The sequence below is a fragment of the Rattus norvegicus genome, chromosome 18 (genome assembly GCF_036323735.1).
Source record: "Rattus norvegicus strain BN/NHsdMcwi chromosome 18, GRCr8, whole genome shotgun sequence".
In the NCBI taxonomy this organism is placed as follows: Eukaryota; Metazoa; Chordata; class Mammalia; order Rodentia; family Muridae; genus Rattus; species Rattus norvegicus.
In genome coordinates this window covers 375,083-392,915 of record NC_086036.1, presented here as the reverse complement: position 1 = coordinate 392,915, position 17,833 = coordinate 375,083, and the positions used below count along the sequence as shown (strand labels likewise).

Genomic DNA, 17,833 nt, shown 5'->3' with positions numbered 1-17,833 from the left:
AAATCTACAGAAAATATATATCACAAAAACAAATATTCTACCAAACTAAACTATATAGAACTTTAAACAACAGGTTTGTATAAGAATAGTTATTAATATTATTTTGGCTTAAATGCTTAAATTTTAGAATACTGTTATTTAATGAGTTTGAAAATGAAATCTATACTATCACTAATCAATGGTGTCAGATTAATGCTGGGTGAATTTTTTCATAGTTTATAGTTAATAAAACAACTTAAAATGTAGAAAGGGTCATTTCTGAATAAAATATTTCCAACTACTATCAAGTATATGCCTACCCTATGGGAATTATTTATAATGCTTTAGGTTTCAACAATATCTTTAAATAAGTATTTCTATATAAATATGCATGAAGTAATTACCTATTAAGTTAGTTTTATGCATGGAGAAAGTTGATTCAAGGTTTGAACTTGTTCTAAATGATTAGCCATACTGTTTACATATGTAAGGTTTCTCACCAGTATGCATGGTGTGCTGTATTTGAAGATATGATTCCTTTGAACAAATATTTACATCCATTACATTAGTAATGTTTTTTCTACTTAACGAATTCTGTGGGGATCTTGAAGAGGTGAGGAACAGGAAAAGTATTTCTCACATTCATTATACTTATAAGGCTGCTTTCCAGGATGGATTCTTTGATGAATTTGAAGAGTTGAGAACCAGGAAAAGACTTGCCAACTTTTTTCATTAGTGAAGATTATCTCTTCTCTAGATTCTATACTGAACTTAAAGATTTGAGGACTGGGTAAATGATATTCTACAGTGATTTCATTTAAATGTTTTTTCTCCAGTATGTAACCTGTTGTGACTTTTATGACTTCAGTAGTCTGTAAAAGATTCCCCACATTCATTACACTTGCAAGGTTTTTCTCCTGTATGGATTCTGTGGTGAATTTGAAGACTTAAGGAGTTTGTAAAAGATTTTCCACATCCATTACATTTGTAAGGTTTGTTTCCAGTATGGATTATATGGTGAACTTTAAGAGCTGAAGACTGTGTAAAAGATTTCCCACATTCATTACATTTATAAGGTTTGTCTCCCCCATGGATTTTGTGGTGAGTTTTAAGATTTGAAGACTGTGTAAAGGATTTCCCACACTCATTACATTTGTATGGTTTGTCTTCAGTATGGGTTCTGTGGTGAGTTCTGAGTTTTGAGTACTTGATAAAAGATTTGCCACATTCATTACATTTGTAAGGTTTTTCTCCTGTATGGATTCTGTGGTGAATTTTAAGGCTTGAAGACTCTGTAAAAGATTTCCCACATTCATTACATTTGTAAGGTTTTTCTCCTGTATGGATTCTGTGGTGATTTTGAAGACTTAAGGCGTTTGTAAAAGATTTTCCACATCCATTACATTTGTAAGGTTTGTTTCCAGTATGGGTTCTGTGGTGAACTTTAAGACCTGAAGACTTTGTAAAACATTTGCCACATTCATTACATTTGTAAGGTTTTTCTCCAGCATGGATTCTGTGGTGAGATTTAAGATTTGAAGACTGTGTAAAAGATTTGCCACATTCATTACATTTGTAAGGTTTTTCTCCTGTATGGACTCTGTGGTGAGTTTTAAGACTTGAAGACTGTGTAAAAGATTTCCCACATTCATTACGTTTGTAAGGTTTGTCTCCAGTATGGGTTCTGTGGTGAGATCTGAGTTTTGAGTATTTGATAAAAGATTTGCCACATTCATTACATTTGTAAGGTTTTTCTCCTGTATGGATTCTGTGGTGAGTTTTAAGATTTGAAGTCTGTGTAAAAGATTTGCCACATTCATTACATTTGTAAGGTTTTTCTCCTGTATGGATTCTGTGGTGAATTTTAAGACTTGAAGACTCTGTAAAAGATTTCCCACATTCAGTACATTTGTAAGGTTTGTCTCCAGTATGTATTCTGTGGTGAATTTTAAGACCTGAAGACCATGTAAAAGATTTCCCACATTCATTACATTTGTAAGGTTTTTCTCCTGTATGGATTCTGTGGTGAATTTTAAGGCTTGAAGACTCTGTAAAAGATTTCCCACATTCATTACATTTGTAAGGTTTTTCTCCTGTATGGATTCTGTGGTGATTTTGAAGACTTAAGGCGTTTGTAAAAGATTTTCCACATCCATTACATTTGTAAGGTTTGTTTCCAGTATGGGTTCTGTGGTGAACTTTAAGACCTGAAGACTTTGTAAAACATTTGCCACATTCATTACATTTGTAAGGTTTTTCTCCAGCATGGATTCTGTGGTGAGATTTAAGATTTGAAGACTGTGTAAAAGATTTGCCACATTCATTACATTTGTAAGGTTTTTCTCCTGTATGGACTCTGTGGTGAGTTTTAAGACTTGAAGACTGTGTAAAGGATTTCCCACATTCATTACGTTTGTAAGGTTTGTCTCCAGTATGGGTTCTGTGGTGAGATCTGAGTTTTGAGTATTTGATAAAAGATTTGCCACATTCATTACATTTGTAAGGTTTTTCTCCTGTATGGATTCTGTGGTGAGTTTTAAGATTTGAAGTCTGTGTAAAAGATTTGCCACATTCATTACATTTGTAAGGTTTTTCTCCTGTATGGATTCTGTGGTGAATTTTAAGACTTGAAGACTCTGTAAAAGATTTCCCACATTCAGTACATTTGTAAGGTTTGTCTCCAGTATGTATTCTGTGGTGAATTTTAAGACCTGAAGACCATGTAAAAGATTTCCCACATTCATTACATTTGTAAGGTTTTTCTCCTGTATGGATTCTGTGGTGAATTTAAGGCTCGAGGAGCATGTAAAAGATTTCCCACACTTATTACATTTGTAAGGTTTGTCTCCAGTATGAAATCTGTGATGAATATGAAGATTTGAGAGACCTGTTAAGGATTCCTCCCATTCGTTATATTTGTAAGGTTTGTCTCTAGCATGGATTCTGTGATGACCTTTAAGTCTTAGGAACTGTGTAAAGATTTTTCCACATCCATTACACTTGAAAGTTGTCTCTTGAGTAGAAATTCTGTAGTGACCCTTAAGAGTTGAGGACTGAATTCTCTCAGAATGAGAATCTGGAGATTCCTGAGCTTCTTCAGGAAAGAAACAGATGACTTTTGCAAAGAAATCATTTCCATACTCATCTATTTCATGTTCTTCATTGTCATATCTACATTCCCAGAATTTCTCTCTATGTAGATCTGAAACGTCATTACATGCAAATCTTTGTATTATTTTCTTGAGAAAATAATCCTGTGTAAATGCCTTTGAGAATAGCTTCTTTGTAGAATCACAACACAGACCTGAAATTAATGAGAATATGTCATTATATGACACATTGCAATTGGTTGAAAATCATATATATATATATATATATATATATATATATATAATCATGACAGAAATATGCAACACCAAACTGCACAAATTTTGTCCAAAGAAACAAATATCATAGATATAATGTACATTAGGAGATATTTCATGAAATCTATGATATATTTTATATAAGTGAACTTCATCAATAATAACTCAATGGCAAATACATTAAGGTATTTTTCTTTATATGTCTTTTTATTTATTCTTTATTTTTTTACAGAACAAAATGTACCACATCAAGTTCCACCCTATAAGTGTTGCACATCAAATACCAGTTTGAGACACTCCCAACACCAAGAAGATATCCCAACCCACACAAAAACCACTCTACCAGATAACCCCAATCCTTGAGGCCTCAAGTTTCTTGAGGATTAGATATATCTTCTATGGCTGAAGTCAGACCCTGCAGTGCGCTACTATAAAGTGTTGGGAGCCTCCTATCCACTGGTGAATGTTGCCCGGTTGGTGGCTCATTATCGGACAGATCTCATGGGTCCAGGTTAGTTGAGACTTACACACTTCCTATAGGGTTGTCCTGCTCCTCATTTTCTTCAAGTATTTCCTTAATTCAAAAACAGGGGTAGAAATCCTGTGGAGGAGAGAGCTGGACCCTCAGAAGACAGACACTCCTGAGAATCCATAGTCGGCAAAAACATTCTGCCCTCATTCCTGACCCTAGGGGACATCGCCTAGGCACAGGGATATAGCAAGAGTCAGGGGCAGGACCCTATGAGATCCAGATGAAAGAACACAGGTCAACAGGAGTTCTGTCACAGAGGCCTAATGGAAGGACAAGCCACTTTTACAGTCAGCAAGACAAGCCAACGCCAAAGACAACCTGTTGGTGAGAGGCAAGCATGGGAACATAAGCATTAGAAACCAAGAATACTTGGCATCATCAGAGCCCAGTTCTCCCAAAAAAGCAAATACTGGATATACAGACATGCTGGATTTAAAACCAAATTTATGGTGATGATGGAGGACTTTAATAAGGACATAAATAATTCCCTTAAAGAAATACAACACAAGTACAAAAATAGAAACCCTTAAGGAGGAAACACAAAAATTCCATAAAAATGGCAATTTTGCCAAAAGCAATCTACAGATTCAATGCAATCCCTATCAAAATATCACCTGATTTCCTCATAGAGTTAGAAAGAGCTATTTGCAAATTACGTTGGAATAACAAAAACCCGGGATAGCGAAAAATATACTCAACAATAAAAGAACTTCTGGGGGAATCACCATCTCTGACCTCAAGCAGTATTACATAGTAATAGTGTTAAAAAATTATATGGTATTGGTACAAAGACAGGCAAGTAGATCAGTGGAATAGAATTAAGACCCAGAAATGAATCCACACATCTATGGTCATTTGATCTTGGACAAAGGAGGTAAAACAATCCAATGGAAAAAGGATAGCATTTTCAAAAAATGGTTCTGGTTCAGCTGGAGGTCAGCATGAAGAAAAACACAATTTGACCCACTCATATCACCCTGTACAGAACTTATGTCCAAGTAGACAAGTACCTCCAAATCAAACCAGATACACTCAAACTAATAGAAGAAAAAGTAGGGAAGAATCTCGATCACATGGACACTTTGGAAAATTTCATGAAAGAAACACAAATGACTTATGCTCTAAGATCAATAATTGACAAATGAGACCTCATAAAGTTGCAAAGCTTATGAAAGGCAAAGGACATTGTCATTAGTACAAAAGAACAACCAACAAATTGGGAAAAGAAAACCTACATCAGAGGGAGTGCTAATATCAAAAAATAGACTCTAGAGAGGCAAATAACAGTATTAAGAAATGGGGTAAAGATATAACAAAAGAATTCTCAGCTAAGGAATATCCAATGGCGGAGAAATACCTAAAGAAATGCAAACAAACAAACAAATAAAAACAAATAAAAACAAACAAACAAAAAATGTGAAATTCCAACTCACACCAGTGACAATGGCTAAGATTAAAAACTCAGATGACAACAGATGTTGGTGAGAATGTGGAGATAGAGGAACACTCCTCCATTGTTGGTGGGATTGCAAACTGGTACAACCACTCTGGAAATCAGTCTGGAGGTTCCTTAGAAAATTTCATATTGCAATACCTGAGGACCCAGCTATACCTCTGCTGGACATAAACCCATAAGATGCACCAACATACAATAAAGACACATGCTCCACTATGTTCATAGTAGCCTTATTTATAATAGCCAGAAGCTGGAAATAAAACAGATGCCCTTCAACAGAGGAATGGACACAGAAAATGTCATATATCTACACAGTGGAGTACTAATCAGCTATCAAAAACAATGACTTCATGAAATTCATAGGCAAATGGAATGAACTAGAAAATATCATCCTGAGTGAAGTAACCAAATTCCAGAAAAACACACAAGGTATGCTCTCAATTATAAGTGGGTATTAGCCCAAAAGCTCTAATCACCCAATGTACAATACCCAGACCACATTAAGCTCATGAAGAAGGATGTCCAAAGTGCAGATGCTTCACTCCTTCTTAAAAGGGGGAACAAAAATATTCGTAAAGGGGAAGTGGGGGCAAAGTTTGGAACAACGAGTGAAGGAATAGCCATTCAAAGTCTGCCCCACATATGCCCCATATATGTACAGTCACCAAGACTAGGCAAAATTGATGAAGCTAAGAAAGGCATCCTGACAGGAACTAAATATGAATGTCTCCTGAGAGACACAGCTAGAACATGTCAAATACAGACATGAAGGGTAGCAGCAAACCACTGAACTGTGAACAGGACACATGTAGGAGGAATTAGAGAAGGGATTGAAAGAGCTGAAGGGGACTGCCACACCACAAGAATAGGAATGCCAACCAGAGAGTAAATTACTACCTAACGACTATATACATGGAATGACACATCGCTCCCACTAAATATGGAGCAGAGAAAGGCCTTGTTGGGCAACAATGGAAGAATAATCCGTTGGTCTTATCAAGGTTGTATCCCCAATTTATGGAAATGTCAAGGAGTCAGTAAGAGGAGGTGGATGGGAAGGGGAACACTCTTATAGAAGATGGGGAGAGGGATGGGGTAGGGGGATTATGTCCTGGAAACCAGGAAAGGAACGACATTTGAAATGTAAATAAAATATATCCAAGAAAAAATGAAGAAAAAACACAGCTGAAAAAAAAAAGAATTGACAAATGGAACCTAAGAAAACTGCAAAGCTTTCATAAGGCAACAAACACTATCATTAGATGAAAATGGCAAGGAACAGATTGGGAAAAGATCTTTTCCAATCCTCCATCTGTTAGAGAGATTATATCCAATATATACAAAGAATGCAAGAACTTAGATTCTAGAGAGACAAATAACTCTATAGAAAACTGGAGTACAGTGCTAAACAATGAATTCTTACCTGAGGAATATAGAATGGCTGAGAAGTAACTAAAGAAATGGTCAACATCCTTAGTCATCAGTTTAATGCAAATCAAAACAACTGTGAGATTCCACCTCACACCAGTCAGAATGGCTAAGATCAAAAACACAAGTGAAAAGAGATGCTGATGAGGACATGGACACCCGGCATTTTGCTGCATGCACGAAATACACCTCAGAGAGAAAGACAGACACTCTACTCAGAGTAAATGGCTGGAAAACAATTTTCCAAGCAAAAGGCCCGAAGAAACAAGCTGGAGTTGCCATTCTAATATCAAATAAAATTGACGTTTAACCAAAAGTCATTAAAAAAGATAAGGAAGGACACTTCATATCCATTAAAGGAAAAATCCACCAAGATGAACTCTCATTCCTAAATATCTATGCTCTGATTGCAAGAGCACCTACATTTATAAAAGAAACCTTACTAAAGCTGAAAGAACACATTGCCCCTCAGACGATAATACTAGGAGATTTCAACACCCCACACTCATCAATGGACCAATCATTAAAATCAGAAAAAAAACCAGAGACATAGAAAAACTAACAGAAGTTATGAAACAAATGGTTTTAACAGATATTTATAGAACATTCCATCCTAAATCACAAGGATATACCTTATTCTCAGTACCTCATGGAACCTTCTTCAAAATTGATGATATATTTGGTCAAAAAAGAGGCCTCAACATATACATGAAGATAGAAATAATCCTGTGCATCCTATCAGATCACCACGAACTAAGACTGGTCTTTAATAACAACAGTAATGACAGAAAGCCCACATAACATGGAAGTTTAACAATGCTCTACTCAATGACAACTTGGTCAAGGAAGAAATAAATGAATAAATTAAAAACTTCTAAGAACTTGATGAAAATGAAGATACAACATTCCCAAACTTATAGGACACAATGAAAGCAGTACTAAGAGGAAAATTCATAGCTCTGAGTGCCTAGAAAAAGACACAGGAGAGAATATATATCAGCAGCTTGGCAGCACACCTACAAGATCTAGAACAAAAAGAAATAAATAAACCCAAGAGGAGTAGAAGGCAGGAAAAAAATCAAACTGAAGGATGAAATCAACCAAGTAGAAACAAAAAGGACTATACAAAGAATCAACAAAAGCAAGAGCTGGTTCTTTGAGAAAATAAACAAGATAGATAAACCCTTAGCCAGATTATCCAGAGGTTACAGAGAATGTATCCAAATTAACAAAATCAGAAATAACAACAGAATCTGAAGAAATTTTTAAAAAATCATCAGATTCTATTACAAAAGCCTATATTCAACAAAACTTAAAAATCTGGAGGAAATGGACAATGTCCTAGACAGATACCAGGGACCAAAGTTAAATCAGGAACAGATAAACCATTTAAACAACCCCATAACTCCTATAGAAATAGAAGCAGTCATTAAAGGACTCTCAACCAAAAAGAGCCCAGGTCCAGATGGGTTCAGTGCAGAATTCTATCAAACCTTCATAGAAGACCACATATGAATACTGTCCAAACTATTCCACAAAATAAAAACAGACAGAACACTACCAAATTCCTTCCATGAAGCTAGAATTACTGTTATTCCAAAACCAAAGACCCAACAAAGAAAGAGAACTTCAGACCATTTATTAATATTGATGCAAAAATACTCATTAAAATTGTTGCAAACCGAATCCAAGAACACATCAAAATGATCATCCATCATGATGAAGTAGGATTCATCCCAGGGATGCAGGAATGTTTAATATACAAAAATCCATCAGTGTAATCCACTATATAAACAAATTCAAAGATAAGGACCACATGATCATGTCATTAGATGCCGAGAATGCATTTGACAAAATTTAACACCCCTTCATGATAAAAGCCCTGGAAAGATCAGGAATTCAAGGTCCATATCTAAACATATTAAAAGCAATATATGGAAAACCAGTAGCTAACATCAAACTAAGTGGCGAGAAACTTGAAGCAATCACACTGAAATCAGGGACTAGACAGGGCTGCCCACTCTCTCCCTACCTATTGAATATAGTACCTGAAGTCCTAGACAGAGCAATCAGACAGCAAAATGAGGTTAAAGGGATACAAGTTGGAAGGGAAAAAATCAAAATGTCACTGTTTGCAGATGACATGATAGTGCACTTAAGTGACCCCAAAAGTTCCACCAGAGAACTACTAAGCCTAATAAACAATTCCAGCAAAATGACTGGGTATAAAATTACCTAAAAACAAATCAGTAGCCTTCCTTTCCTGAAAAGATAAACAGCCTGAAAAAGAAATTTGGGGAATGACTCCCTTCACAATAGTTACAAATAACATAAAATACCTCAGTGTGACTCTAACCAAGCAAGTTAAAGATCTGTATGACAAGTACTTGAAATCTCTGAAGAAAGAAATTGAAGATACCAGCAGATGGAAAGAGCTCCCATACTCGTGGATTGGCCAGATAGATGTAGTAAAAATGGGCATTTTGCCAAAAGCAACCTACACATTCAATGCAATCCCCATCAAAATCCCAATTCAATTCTTCAGAGAGTTAGAAAGAGCAATTTGTAAATTCATCTAAAATAACAAAAAAACCCAGGAGAGCAAAAACTATCCTCAACAATAAAAGAACTTCTGGGGGAATCACCATCACTTACCTCAAGCAATATTACAGAGAAATGGTGATAAAAACTGTATGGTATTCATACAAAGACAGACAGATAGATCATTGGGATAGAATTGAAGACCAAGATTTTAACCCACACTCCTATGGTCACTTGATCTTTGTCAAAGGAGCTAAAATTATCCAGTGGAAAAAGGATAGCATTTTCAACAAATGGTCCTAGTTCAAATGGAGGTCAGCATGCAGGGGAACACAAATCGATGCATTCTTAATGGCCGTGCATAAAACTTAAGTGTAAGTTAATCAAGGACTTCAACTTGAAACCAGACACGCTAAAACTAACAGAAAAAAAATGGAGAAAAGCCTGGATTGTATGGGCACTGGGGAAGATTTCCTGAACAGAACACCAATGGCTTATGCTCTAAGATCAAAAATCAACAAATGGGACCTCATAAAACTGCAAAGCTTCTGTAAGGCAAAGGACACTCCCTTTAGGACAAATCAGTAACCAACAGATTGAAAAAAGGTCTTTACCAATCCTACATAAGATAGAAATATATACAAAGAAATATATACAAAGAAATCAAGAAGGTAGACCACAGAGAGACAAATAACCCTATTAAAATATCAAGTAGGACTCATCACAGGGATACAGGGATGGTTCAATACACAAATATCCATGAACCTAATCTACTGTAGAAACAATCTCAAAGAAAATATATAATCATCTAATTAGATGCTGAGAAAGCATTTGAAAGATCTCAACATCCCTTCATGATAAAAGTCTTGGAAGATCAGGAATTCAATGCCCACAACTAAACATAGTAAAAGCAATATACAACAAACCCTTAGCGAACATCAATATAAAAGTACAGAAATTTGAATCAATCCCACTAAATTCAGGGAATAGACAAGACTGCCCACTCTCTCCCGATCTATTCAGGATAGTACTTGAAGCCCTAAACAACAAAAATAGGTCAAAGGGATACAAATTGGAAAGGAAGAAATCAAAATATCACTATTTGCAGATGATATGATAGTAAACTTAAGTGACCCAAAAGTTCCACCAGAGAACATTTAAACCTGATAAACAAAGACATCAAAGGGGTTGGATTAACAAAATAATGGAAAGAAAACAATAGGCTGTCTCTACTTAAAAGATAAAAAGGCTGAGAACGAAATTAGTGAAACAACACCCTTTACAATAGTTACAAATAATATGAAATAACTTGGTGTGACTTTAACCAAGCAAGTGAATGATCTGTATGACAAGAACTTCACTTCTCTGAGGAAAGAAATGGAAGAAGATCTCAGAAGATTGAAAGATCTCCTTTGCTCATGGATTGCCAAGATGGATATATTAAAATGGCCATTTTGTCAAAAGCAATCTAAAGATTAAATGCAATCGCATCAAAATCCCAACTCAATTCTTCATAACTTATAAAGAGCAATTTGCAAATTCATTTGGAATAACCAAAAAGCCAGGATAGCAAAAAATATTTTTACAACAACAACAACGAACTTCTGAGAAAAACCACCATACCTGACCTCCAGCTATATTCCAGGGCAATTGTGATAAAACAAACAAACAAACAATGAACAAACCAACATGGTATTGGTAGAGAGACAAGCAAGTTGATGAACAGAATAGATCAGTAGACCCAGAAATGAACCCACATACCTATTGTCACTTGACCACAGGAGCAAAAACCAACAAATGGAAAAAATACACTGTTTTCAACAATTGGTGCTGGTTCAACAGGAGGTCAGCATGGAACAGAATGCAAATCATTCCATTCTTACTGCCTTGTACAAGGCTCAAATCCAAGTGACTTAAGGACCTCTCATAAAACCAGATACACTGCAACTAACAGAAAAAAAGGGGTAAGAAGCCTTAATCACAGGGGAACAGGGGAAAGTTTTCTGAACAGAATATCAATGGCCTATGCTCTAAGATCAAGAATTGACAAATATGACTAAATAAAAGTGCATAGCTTCTAAAAAGCAATGGACACTGTCAATAGGACAAAGCTGCAACCAACAGATTGCAGCTTTACTAAGATACATAGTACTAATGAGTACCCAGTTATAAGACACCTTGCAATATACCCAAACTATGCTCCAACATATAAGAAGAACACATACTCGACTATGTTCATAGTGGCCTTATGTATAATACCCAGAAATTGGAAACAATGCAGATGTCCTTTGACAGAGGACTGGATACATAAAATGTGGTACATTTACACAATGGAGTACTACTCAACTATTAAAAACAATGCCATCGTGTAATTCATAGGCAATGAATGGAACTAGAAAATATGATCCTGATTGAAGTAACCCAATCACAAAAAAGACACATGGTATATACTCACTGATTAGTGGATATTAGCCGAAATGCTGGGAATACCCAAAATACAAATTACAGACCACATGAAGCTCAAGATGAAGGAAGACCTAAGGGTGGATGCTTCAAGCCTGTCAAGAATGGGGAACAAAATACACATAGGAAGAAATATGGATACAAAATATGGATTAGGGACTGAAGGAAAGGCCATCTAGAGACTGCCCCACCTGGGATGTATCCCATATACAGTCACCAAAACCAGACACTATTGCTGATGCCAAGAACTACATGCTGACAGGAGCCTGATATAACTGTCACCTGAGAGGCTCTGCCCAAGCCTTACAAATACAGAGATGATTAGTCATATCTAACCATTGCACTAAGAATGGGGTCCCCAATGGTGTAGGTGGATAAAGGACTGAAGGAGCTGAAGGAGTTTGCAATCCCATAGGAAGAACAACAATATCAACCAACCAGATACCCCAGAATTCCCAGGGACTAGACCACCATCTCAAGAGTATAAAGGGATAGATCTATGTCTCCAGCCACATACGTAGCAGAGGATGGACTTGTCAGGCATCAAAGAGAGGAGAGGCCTTTGATCCTGTGAAGTCTCAATGCCCCAGTGTAGGGGAATGCCACGGCAGGGAGGAGGAATAGCTTGGTTGGGTAGAGGTACACCCACATAAAGCAGAGGGAGGGGAGTTGGGATAGGGGATACCAAGAAGGGGATAACATTTGAAATGTAAATAAGAACAATCCAATCAAAGAAAAAAAGTGAATGTGTGAGTCACAGTGCATTCAAATATAAATGTTACTAAATGCTTATTCCAAAGACATATAAGAATAAAGAATCCTTATATAAGATGTAAAACCAAGATAAAGGTACTTAACATGTTAACTATAAAGAAGATACTAATCAATCTGTAACAATTTAAGACACCTAATGATTAATGTAAGTCAGACCAAAACACTAAGTAGAGTTTTACAAATCCCTTAAGTAGAAATTACGAAAAAAAATTTTTTCTCACCTGCAGAAACCAGGTTGTTATAATTCTCCAACATGACATCTCTGTACAAAGTCCGCTGAGCAGAATCCAGACATTTCCACTCCTCCTTAGAGAACTCTATAGCCACATCCATGAAAGTGAATAGACCCTGAAATTAAAATTAACAGTATCCCTTTGTATCTATTATCCAAGTTCTATATTTCACCCAAGGAAAGATTCATTAATTATAGAACTTGGTCTGGTATAAATAACTAGTATACATTTTTGATAAATTATGCTCTGAATGAAAGAATACTGTGCAAAGAATCTTTGCAAAGATTCAATATGCTATCAGTTCTCAACCTGTGGGTGGTGACCCCTTTGGAAATGAAACTGCATGACCCTCTAGTATATCTAATGGTAGTTGCCTATGGTACCAGAAAACAGGGGTATTTACTTTCTGCCTCATACACTAGAAAATTTGCAATTATGAAGTAGCAATAAAAATAAAATTATAGTTGGGATCACCATGACTTGAGGAACCCTAATAAAAGTAAAAACCTGTCTTTAGCACACCATTGACATAAGTTTTGAAAACTTAACTCTGAGAGTCATATGAAAAAATAGTGCTGTAAATGTGAGTCAGCATAGAAAAGGTTTGGAAGTTTTGGCAATGAAGTTTCTGTAAGAATACTCAACCTTTCCCATCATCATGCATACATTTACCTGACAAGAAGCCATCTTTCCTTTCTCCTTCAGAAGGGAATATCCCACAAAAGTTCACATTTCACATTCCACAAAGTCACTCTGTACTTAGAGAGAGCAGGTCCTCCTGTTCCTTGTAAAACTGAAGAGCAGAAAGCAGGGATCAAAACTAACCATGCATCATGTCTTGTCCCAGAGAATAGATGGAGAAATAATGATCTTCTATAGGCAGAAAAAAAACAAAAGATTTTCTTGTTCTGAATTTAGGTGCTGTTTTTCTAGAAAATGGTGTATTCTCTACTGACCTGGAAATGCGGCTGCAGTGACCTGCTATAAACCTAATTCAGACAGATCAGAGTTGTAAATGCAGGCTGAGCAGAGCTGTCAGCTGAAGTTGATGGTCACCTTTTCTTTCCTTATATTTATCTCAGATGGTTATTTAAAATCAAGTGGAGGCATCTCTTTTCAATAATTGCCAGAATCTGTGAGGTGTCCACAGCTGAAGGTATTTCTCATTCTGGGTATGCATTAGAGTTTCCTGAGGCTGAGAAAAGCAAGTCAGTCAGTGCCTGTCTCACCACAGTCTAAAGAGATATAGTACTTTTGGAATTTATGTCCTGTTCTAAGAGGCCATGATGTTGTGGTTTTGAAGGAAGACACATGCTTGTATTATCTCACCAATTTTCTTTTAGCAGTGATCTTTCTTCTTTTGGATTCATTATCAAATACTCATATCTACTCAAACCTAAAAATGATGCCTCTGCATCATTTTTAATAACTTCAGATGTTACAAAACACAGTTGAACTTCATGCTTCTACAACATCTTCCTTGGTGGCAGTTTTGGCTGATAAGAGGCTGAAAATAAAGTTATATTAAAGGTGTCTTTAGCAACCAATGACATTTAATTTCTACAAAGAATATACTTAACAACCCAAAGAGATACACTGTTCTCTGCTGGAAAACTCACCCTAATGGATTAAAAACGGTATCTAAAGGAAATGCTAATACAAAAACCCATTGTGCCTGAAGGTTTAGTTGGAATTTTCCATGTTTCTTTATTTCCTTTTCCTCTTTCATTCTCATATTATTTTAACATTTTACAGCTGCACACCATGGATGCATGGATTCAGCTGTTTCAGGAATGTGAGATGTAGGACTAGGGCAAAAGGAATTTCAAAATTATGTACTTTTAAATTAGTACAATCTAGTAATTAGACTTGTCCTAGAAAAAAATATACTGTACATAGGGAAAATGGCTTCATGAAATTCTTAGGCAAATGGATGGAATTAGAAAAATATCATCCTGAGTGAAGTAACGCAAACACAGAAGAACACATTGTCTGCACTCACTGGTAAGTGGATATTAGCCCCAAAACCTCGGAATACTTGAGATACCATTCACAGACCATATGAAGCTCAAGATGATTATGCTTCCAGCTAACATTTGGACTGAGCAGAGAGACCCTATGGAGGAGTTACAGAAAGGACTGAAGGAGCTAAATGTGTTTGCAACCCCTTAGAAGAACAACAGTATCAACCAACCAGACCCCCCCCCAGATCTCCCAGGGGCTAAACCACCAACCAAAGAGTACACATGGAGGAACCCAATGCTCCAGGCTAATATGTTGCAGAGTATGACATTATCTGACATCATTGGGAGGAGAAGCCCTTGGTGCTGGGATGACTTGATGTTCCAGTATAGGGGAATGCATGGTGGGGTGATGGGAGGGAGGGGTTGATTGGTACATGGGGGGAGCATCCTCATAAAAGCAAGGGTACAGAGGATTCAAGCATGGGTTTCCAGAGAGGAAACTGAGAAATGGGATAACATTTGAATTGTAAATAAATGAAATATCCAACTAAAAAAGGGGAAAAATTAAAAGCTTCGGTAAAGCAAAGGACATTGTCAGTAGGATAAAACGGCAATCCACAGTTTGGGAAAAGATTTGTACAGGGACAAAAAGTGGAACAGAGACTGGAGGATGTGCCAATCAGGGACTGCCCCACCTGAGGATCCATCTTGTCTGCCAACACCAAACCCAAAACTGTTGCCATGGTCAAGAGGTGCTTGCTAACAGGAACCTAGTGCAGCTTTTCCTGAGGATGTCCAGCCAATATCTGACCAATGCAGATGTGGAAGCTTGAAGTCAACCATCAGATGAAGCTCAGGGAACCTGGTGGGGGAGCTAGCAGAAGCCTGGAAGAGCAGAGGGGGAGTTCCAACCCCATTGGAAGAACAACATAATCTGGCCTCACCACCCGGTTCTCCTGTTGTCTAGAACCAAGGAGTCTATCTGGAAGGTGGAAGGAACTATGGGTCCAGGAATGCCTGTAGCAGAGAATGGGTGGTGGAGAGGCCCTTGATCCTGGGGACACTTGATACCACAGCATAGGAGGAAGCTCTAGCTATTGGGCAGTTGAGTGTGGATGGGTGGAAAAAGCACTCTCATACAGGCAAAGGGGAGGGAGAACAGGGGAGGGGATGTGGGATTGGGAGCTGATAGAGCAATAAGCAGGAAGTAAAATATATCTCATTTGAGATAAAGCAAGTTGAATGATTAATAAAAATAAAATAGAATCATTACATCAAGGAACATCTAGTTTCACATAATTCACCAGAGCAGATTGAGAAGGAAATAGAAAAGTCAGATATTATGCAAACCCAGGCCATCTGCCATTTCACACACAAATGAAATTTATACAGCCTTTGTTCAGGGCTAAAGTTAGGAGAAATTGGAAGAGCTGTTTTTTACAAAGAGCTGCCACAGGCTACTGAGATGTCTCCATCCCAGCCTACTCCAGGCAGTTCCATGTTTTAGAAGGCAGGTCTTTTTGCTTGCTTCTCAGGGTTCCAGACACCATCTTTTTTCTTTTTTCTTTTTTACGATGAGCTGCCTCAGGCTTCTGAGATGTATCCATATATGCCTACTGCTGGCAGTCCCGGTGATAGTATGCTGGAACCAGCACCATTGGACAGCAAGGCAGGGATGGGCATGATATGCTGGGGTATTCTTTGAGGGTTTGTGAACAGAAAGGGGAATGTGAAGTTCCATGCCTAACCTGGTACCACAGATTAGATTATCATGAAAGTCCCCCTTAGTCATATTGTATATCTGGATACAAGGGCTGCCAGAAGAGACATTAGTGGTAAAACAAAAAATATTCTCTGTGAGACAGGTGCCTTCTAGTTATCCTGTAGGAGTGACTAAGTCCATGAAGTACAAACCCAAATTCAATGGAAGAGAAAAGAACAGGATTAGGACAGGAAGTTAACTCAAGAGGCAAAAGAATGGAGTATGGGGAGTAGGAGAACCCAAGCCCAGAGACAGAAGTTCTGGCATCTAGTTCGAGCAACTGACTTACGGAGCATCCTTTTGTTCATTTGTGACTTTCAGGGCAAAATAGGAGCTAGAAGGCTGTCCCAAAACCACTGGCAGTGGATGCAGAGGTATGCTCAGGTACTCTGCTCCTCTTGGGATCAGCAGGAGGCATGCAGAGAGTTATATGACCTTACCTGGTTTACCACTTAACTTACCAACTCTTACCTGGCTGTGGATGCAAAGCTGGCAGGAACAGAGCCAGCAAGCAAGTCCAGGCTCCACTGTGAAACACAAACAAGATATAGTGCTGGAGGCAGAAAAGAGAAACAAGTATTGCTCAGCTGCCCACCCATGTAGTCTCATGTCTAGGTGTCCCCATCATGCCTACTTAGGAGCCCACATAACCAAGGACCCGCTCTATGCTCCATAAAACATTGAACTCTGATACAATCCCTCAATTTAGTGCAGGAAAGTGAGTCCTCTCAGGAGGTCCACACTAGAGAAAAATAGTAAAACCCTTCTGCTTCAGGGCTCAAACTATTAAATACTGGTCCTACAACATGCCAGCCCTGTGCCTTATTCGGCATTCCTCTGGGTCTGCCCTTCCATTCCTAGATGAAGGAAAAGATGGTCACAAACTCTTGCCTAGATGAAGCTCTTTCTCAATCAAGGCTTATCCCTGTGCACTCTACTCCACCAACCCAAGCTTCAAAGAAACCTCAGCACCTGACAATCCTGATGGGGAAAGCTTCGTTGTTTCCTGTGACCAGAAGCCACTAGAATTCATGTAAAGAACCACAGAGAAGAACCCACCAAGCACACCCACATCCTCAATATAAATGTGACAGTCCTCTAGGTCATATACCTCTCTGCATGCCTCCTGCTGATCCCAAGAGGAGCAGAGTACCTGAGCAGAGTGCTTCTCTCTCCATTCCCTAGCATCAGCAATGTAAATCCAGTACATCCATGTGACAGACACATTCTGCATGGAGTCAGGCTGAAGCGAGTGACCCATGTTATCCAAAAGGATTCTAGAAGGTGACCCTTCCTCTCAGACGTAGTATGATTCTCTATACACCCATTCTTATAA

The 17,833-nt window shown here is 37.7% G+C and overlaps 1 pseudogene; it reads right to left on the bottom strand.

Moving 5' to 3' along the window:
• Nucleotides 1-222: 222 nt before the first annotated feature.
• The window catches only part of Zfp91-ps2 (zinc finger protein 91, pseudogene 2), a 130,000-nt pseudogene continuing 112,389 nt past the window's right edge, over nt 223-17,833 (bottom strand).